The sequence below is a fragment of the Ascaphus truei genome, chromosome 3 (genome assembly GCF_040206685.1).
Source record: "Ascaphus truei isolate aAscTru1 chromosome 3, aAscTru1.hap1, whole genome shotgun sequence".
Taxonomy (NCBI): domain Eukaryota; kingdom Metazoa; phylum Chordata; class Amphibia; order Anura; family Ascaphidae; genus Ascaphus; species Ascaphus truei.
In genome coordinates, this window is record NC_134485.1 from 240,986,999 (window position 1) to 240,992,998 (window position 6,000).

The window sequence follows — 6,000 nt, forward strand, 5'->3', positions numbered from 1 at the left end:
TCTTGATATTACTCATTAAGGTAATTCACAACAAGAACTATTTCAGATTTGAAAAAGGTCATTATTTAAAACTCATATAGACAGCTATGGGATCCAACATGGCACCCACCTATGCCAACCTGTTCATGGATGTGTACGAACAGACGCATGTACTTCATGATGTGCCATATGCACACTGTCTTACAAAATAGATATTTTACATCGATGATGTGTTTATCATTTGGAGCGGATTGGAATCCGAGTTGCTCTACTTCATCAATTACCGCAACAAAATCCCATCAACCATTCAGTTTACTGCCAACTTCAGTATGGAAGAGATTGTGTTTTTGGACACTGGTTTATAAAATCGGGGGACCGACTGGCAACAAGGCTTTTTCATAAACCTACGGATAAAAATACCTTACTGCATTTTAACAGCCATCACCCTACACCACTCAAGAGGGGACTCGATTACTCGCAATTTCTGCGCGTCAAGCGGATAAGTAGTGACCCAAATAGAGCTGGGTGATGCCCTTCTCCAAATGGCCATGCACTTTTATGAAAGAGGTTATTGCCCTAAAGCTATTGAGGATGCTCTTGTGAAAGTGAGACAGACGGATAGGGATACTCTTCTTCCACCCGCTATGCGAGATCTCAGCCTGAAACGCTTCAATATTGTAAGCACCTACAGTACATCTTCAAGCTCTATCAAAAGAAGCATAAAGAAAAATTGGCACATATTGGCCAACGACAATAAAATTGGCAATTATTTTCAAGAGCCACCACTGTTTTGCTACCGACATGGACAGAGTTTGGGGGATTTGCTCACACACACTGATTCAGTGACCAAATATGCCCCTTCCAAAACTTGGCTGGCAATAAAGCCCAGGGCATACAGGTGCCACGGGTGCACTAACTGCCAGTTCATGCATACTGGTCCAACATTCTCGCATCCCCACAGTGGTACTCCTATTAAGATCAAACACTACTGTACCTTAACTGTGAGTCAAGATTTTTCATATACCTTATCAAATGCCCTTGTGGGCTCTATTACAGTGGTAAGATGACTAGGGTGCTTAAGGAGAGAATAGCCATTCACTGATCAACCATCCGTAAGGCTTTATCGAGTGAAGACACTGACCTTAAGTACCTTCCTGTTGCTCGGCCCTTCAAGCAACACAGGCACACACTGGCTACTACGCATCGCATGCCGATACTACAGGTGCAAATGCCATCCCGTGGAGGGGACAGGAACAAGTCCCTCTTACAGCAGGAGGCTAGACTCATTTATGAACTTAAAACCATGTCACCCTTAGGGTTAAATGAAGACCTGAAACTCAGCTGCTTCTTGTAACAATTCTTTATTTCCTTCATGTCTGGTATCTCCCTGCCTTTACAGCTCATTCCTGGGTTCAATGGTAACTTTTCACACACTTCCTCCACTCCCTCATCACTTACCCTTATGCATTTGGGTCCCCCCCCCCCCGTGTTATGGTACATTTTACTTAACCATTTTGCTTGCCGCAGTATCTCTTTGATCCATTGCGCATGCACATCTTGCTGTGCAGACTACAGAACGCATATCATGGCAGCAGGAGGATACTTTCACCCAGCACGCATGCGCAGAGCGCTGTGATTGCCAAGATCCTAGTATGCATTTTGGTATACTCTGGCTTACTGAACTTTGCTTTTGTTCCATTGCGAACGCGCATCCCGTTGTGCAGACTGCAATTCGAGTAGCATGGCAACGGGTGGACGCTTCTAAAATAGTGCGCCTGCGCAGAACGCTGCGATTGCCTGGACATTAGCGCTATGGCAACCCGATGACGCTACTTTGCTGCTGGGTTCTTGACTCACCTGACAGGCTGGCTCCAACCTATCACGGTTAGTCTCTGTCACTTCTTTGCCGCACAAGCCTGAGGAAGGCCCCTCTACGTGGAGCGAAACGTCGGTTGCGGTGCCTTCTATTTTCAATACAAACCTTTGGATTATAAACAACTGTGTGCTGTATCCTTTCTACTGGACCTACATCTGGTAACTTTTTGTATCTTATGCAAAGGAGATAAGCATCAGGATCATATATATATATACATGTCTGTGAGTGGGTTAACTGACTTTGCATCTCCCAAGTCCTTGCTTAAAAGCTGTGTTTAAAGCAGCATGCATTGACTAAGGGTTGCTCATGTAATGTGAGCATGAGATAAAAAGTGGCACTGTGTGCTCATTTGCATGTCATTTCCCAGAATCCCTTGCTGCAGTGGAAGTGCTGTTTGCTGGGTGATAATGGTGAAAGACAGGGTTGCAGACCTGTCTAAGACATGCAAATGAATATACAGGAATATTTACAGTTGCTATATATATATATGTGTATATATATATATATGTGTATATGTATATATATATATGTATGTGTGTATATATGTGTGTGTGTGTGTGTGTGTGTGTGTGTGTGTGTGTGTGTGTGTGTGTGTGTGTGTGTGTGTGTGTGTGTGTGTGTGTGTGTGTATATATATGTAACGGGTTTCCCCCCCACCCCCCACCCCCCAATCGCAGATTCTACTGTGTGGGTGCAGAATACATATATTGTTACTCGGTGTGGTGCATAACCTGTTGGCTCACAGGAGGGCTGAGCTTCCGCCACGGGGAACCTGGGGCAATTACACTAGGGATAATACTTACAATAACGATGCAGCGCCTCCACCTGCGATGGCTCCCACCAAAGGGGGAGTGGTTCCTCGCAGGACAATCAATAAACATACACGTGAAGTATAATAACTAAGGACTTTACTACATGCAAGACTAACATATCACATGCGTGATGTCTAGAGGAGACACCTACTGCGTCGCGCAGGATGCTTCCCCAACACCAAGTGAGGCCACCCAGTGTCCAGAGAACCCCACCCAATGTCCCGCACTCTTGCAGAGAGTCAATGGGTGACTGCGCTGTCACAGTTAAGCTAAGGGCCCGGTGGTGCACTTATGTATTAGATACCTGCCGAGCACTCCGGTGCTCGGGTCAGCAATCTTCACAAAGGCTCAGTTGGTGATTACTCCTTTAACCCTCCAACCGAACTTCTGCACGTGGACCGCTAGAGCGGTCCCACTCCGGAACAGTCTCTGTGGACCCCAACGTGGGTCCAACCGCTCCACGGGAACAGCAATCTTCACTGTGTCCCTATCTTCCTAAGGGGCACGTGCTACGCTATAGGCCATCCCTATAGTACAGCAATCTGTAGTGGCTTGGGGAACTCCTATGGGCCTAAAGGGGTAAAGGACCTGTCCCACTCCCCTAACTACCCAAGTCCCTTCAGCCTCACTAACGCTGACAGCCAACGTGCTGCGCAACAAGGTGCCTGCCTGTCAGACCTCACAGCACTGACCGCTGTGACTCTGACAAGGCAGCACTCTACACTAAGGGCAGCGTCCCTATTTTGGGCCTCCCTCAGCAATTAACCCACTACCCTAGTGGGGGGTTGGGGTCTATCTGGGGTGCGGGTACCTATAGGGCCGCAGGAGCTGTACTCGCTCCCCGCGCCCTGCCATCCCTCACAGCTCCCCTGCTCCAACAGATTAACTTGAGTGACAGGGTCCCTCTCACTAGAGCAGTCCCTGGCAACACTCTCTCTCTCAGAGTTCTTGGCTACCTCAGACCCAGGGGGTGCTGGCCTAGTACAGCGAGTCCTGGACTCCTGTACCCTACCTCCTTCCTTGCGCTGCTCCGGTCTCTGACTGCTCTCTAACGTGCTGTAAGCCCGCCAAATGTATCTATTTCCCAGGGGCTCCCTAAGCCCTATTGGCTCCCTGGTGTCACGTGGGGCATACAGAGGCTCATGGGATATGTAGTCCCAGCTCGGAGCCTTCCCTGGTAGGCTAGGGCTTCGCGGGCTTTTCCTACCCTGCACTGTGCTTGCGCAAGCTTTCCCGGGCTGTCTCAGCCTTCCCTTAGCTGTCCCTATGCTCGCGCGACTTTGCCCTGTCTCTGGGGCTCTCCCTGTGCCTACGCGTCCCTGCGCATGCGCAACCCGCATCCCAATGGCGGCGCCCTGCTTCACCGGCCGCCGGGACCTTAGAGACGCGATCGCGGCCTTAGCAACGGCCCGATCGCGTCCCCGGCAACCGGCCGCAGGCAGGGGAAGCCGCGCTGCTCCCTGCACCAGCCCCCACCCTTGGAAGTAGCCGTCGGGTCTTTTGGCACCCGCGATCGAGCTGCTCAAGGGGAGGGGGGTCTCCAGGAGCCACGGGAGCTCCAGGCTACATATATATATATATATATATATATATATATATATATATATATATATATATATATATATATATATATATATATATGTATGTAACGGTGTTTCTGGCCCGGCCTGACCCACCCAATCTCACATTGGCCCCTGTGGTCTAACCGGACCCCATTACAGTGTAGATATGCCTGATGGTGCACCTGTTGGCTACAGGACTCCTGAGTCTCCCGCATGATGGTGTGTGGGGAGGACCCGTCAGACAGGCGGCTGAGGTAGTGTGTTGAGTCTCACCTAGTTCCAGTGCAGCGCCTCCACCTCACCAGGGCCCCTGCGTCCGCATGGGGATGATCCTGACGAGGAACTCCTCGGTGGTGCAACCTCCTGTATAATCATGGGACTCTCACACACAGGGGTTTCTCTGATCAGCTCCATCTTTATTGTCACGGCAGGGCAGCTGCCCTCCACAAGGAGTATCTTCAGCCGCTCATCTCGCCAGTGCTCCCTTTAGATAGGTATATAACCTAGATCAGGGATTCACTATTCCCGCAGGAATCACTGTCCTGTGCCATGTCCCTGGACACAGCCTCCCTTGGAGTTACTATATCATAACTGACAGAACTCTTTCAGCACTCAGGTAGAACTTTCCAGCAACTAACTTTGCAACACAGTGCTGTGCCTTATGTAAGCTTCTGAAGCTGACACACCTCTGACATCACTAACCATGGAGTCAGAGCATGTGACCAGTTCCAGCCATACACAGGGCACCCCACCAGGGTGTGAGGGAAAACCTCCATGATTACTGCTGGCATGCCCACACTTACCAGGCCTTACTGCCAGCAGGAGAGATGACTGTAGGCATTTTACATGACCGCTACATTCTCCCCCTGGTGAATCCCATCGTCCTCGCTGGGACCTAAATTTGCATACCTCTTTCCAGGAAGCACTGCAACACAAAACATAATTAACATCACACAAATTTTCTCATAATGCAGTACAAATGAATACAGTACATATCTCCATCATAAACATTACAGATACATCCTAACATAGATGTATAACAACCAGGGTTACTCCCTTATGGAGTATCCATTAGTGGTACTACCATACCCTCTTACGGTGGCTTGCGCACAGCATGGTCCACGGGGCTTAAAGCAGCAATGCTGTAACCCTCTGTGCGACACTTCTCATATAACCCGCCAGGATCCCAATCTTCTTCCCCTGATCCTTCCTCCTCATCAGTGCCATATCCCCTATCCTCACCAGTGGAACCCATTTTAAACTCAATTTCTCCTTCCATGAGGGGTTCAGAGACATACAGGTACTCCAACCTGTGGGGCGCTTTGTACTTAGCTATAATAGCCCTCTCGGCCCGGCTGCTCCTAGTCAGCTCTGCGTTCCCTGCCCTCCCTGGCAACACCCATGACAGGGGCTCGTCTGTGTCCACAGGGTCAGATAATATCCCAGGCCCCATAGGCTCTATATTATGCTGACCTATCTGAAACCATCGTTCCTGCATCTTCCTCTTCTTCTGGGCCGGTGTAAATTCCCCCACCGCCCACCATCGGGTCTCCTTACATTCCTCAGACCCCCACTCTAGTGAGTTCCCTTCCTCTGCATTCCCCCAAGAAGATATCCCCGCGGTTCTTTCCGAGCGAGGCTTGGACCATAGGTATGATCCTGGTACCTTTGCCTCTGCCGAATCGGTTACATTAGGCACCCACCGGGCCATCGATGCCATACCCAGTTGCCCTCCACCCCTGGAACCCCCCACTGAAGCGTAACTGTTCGG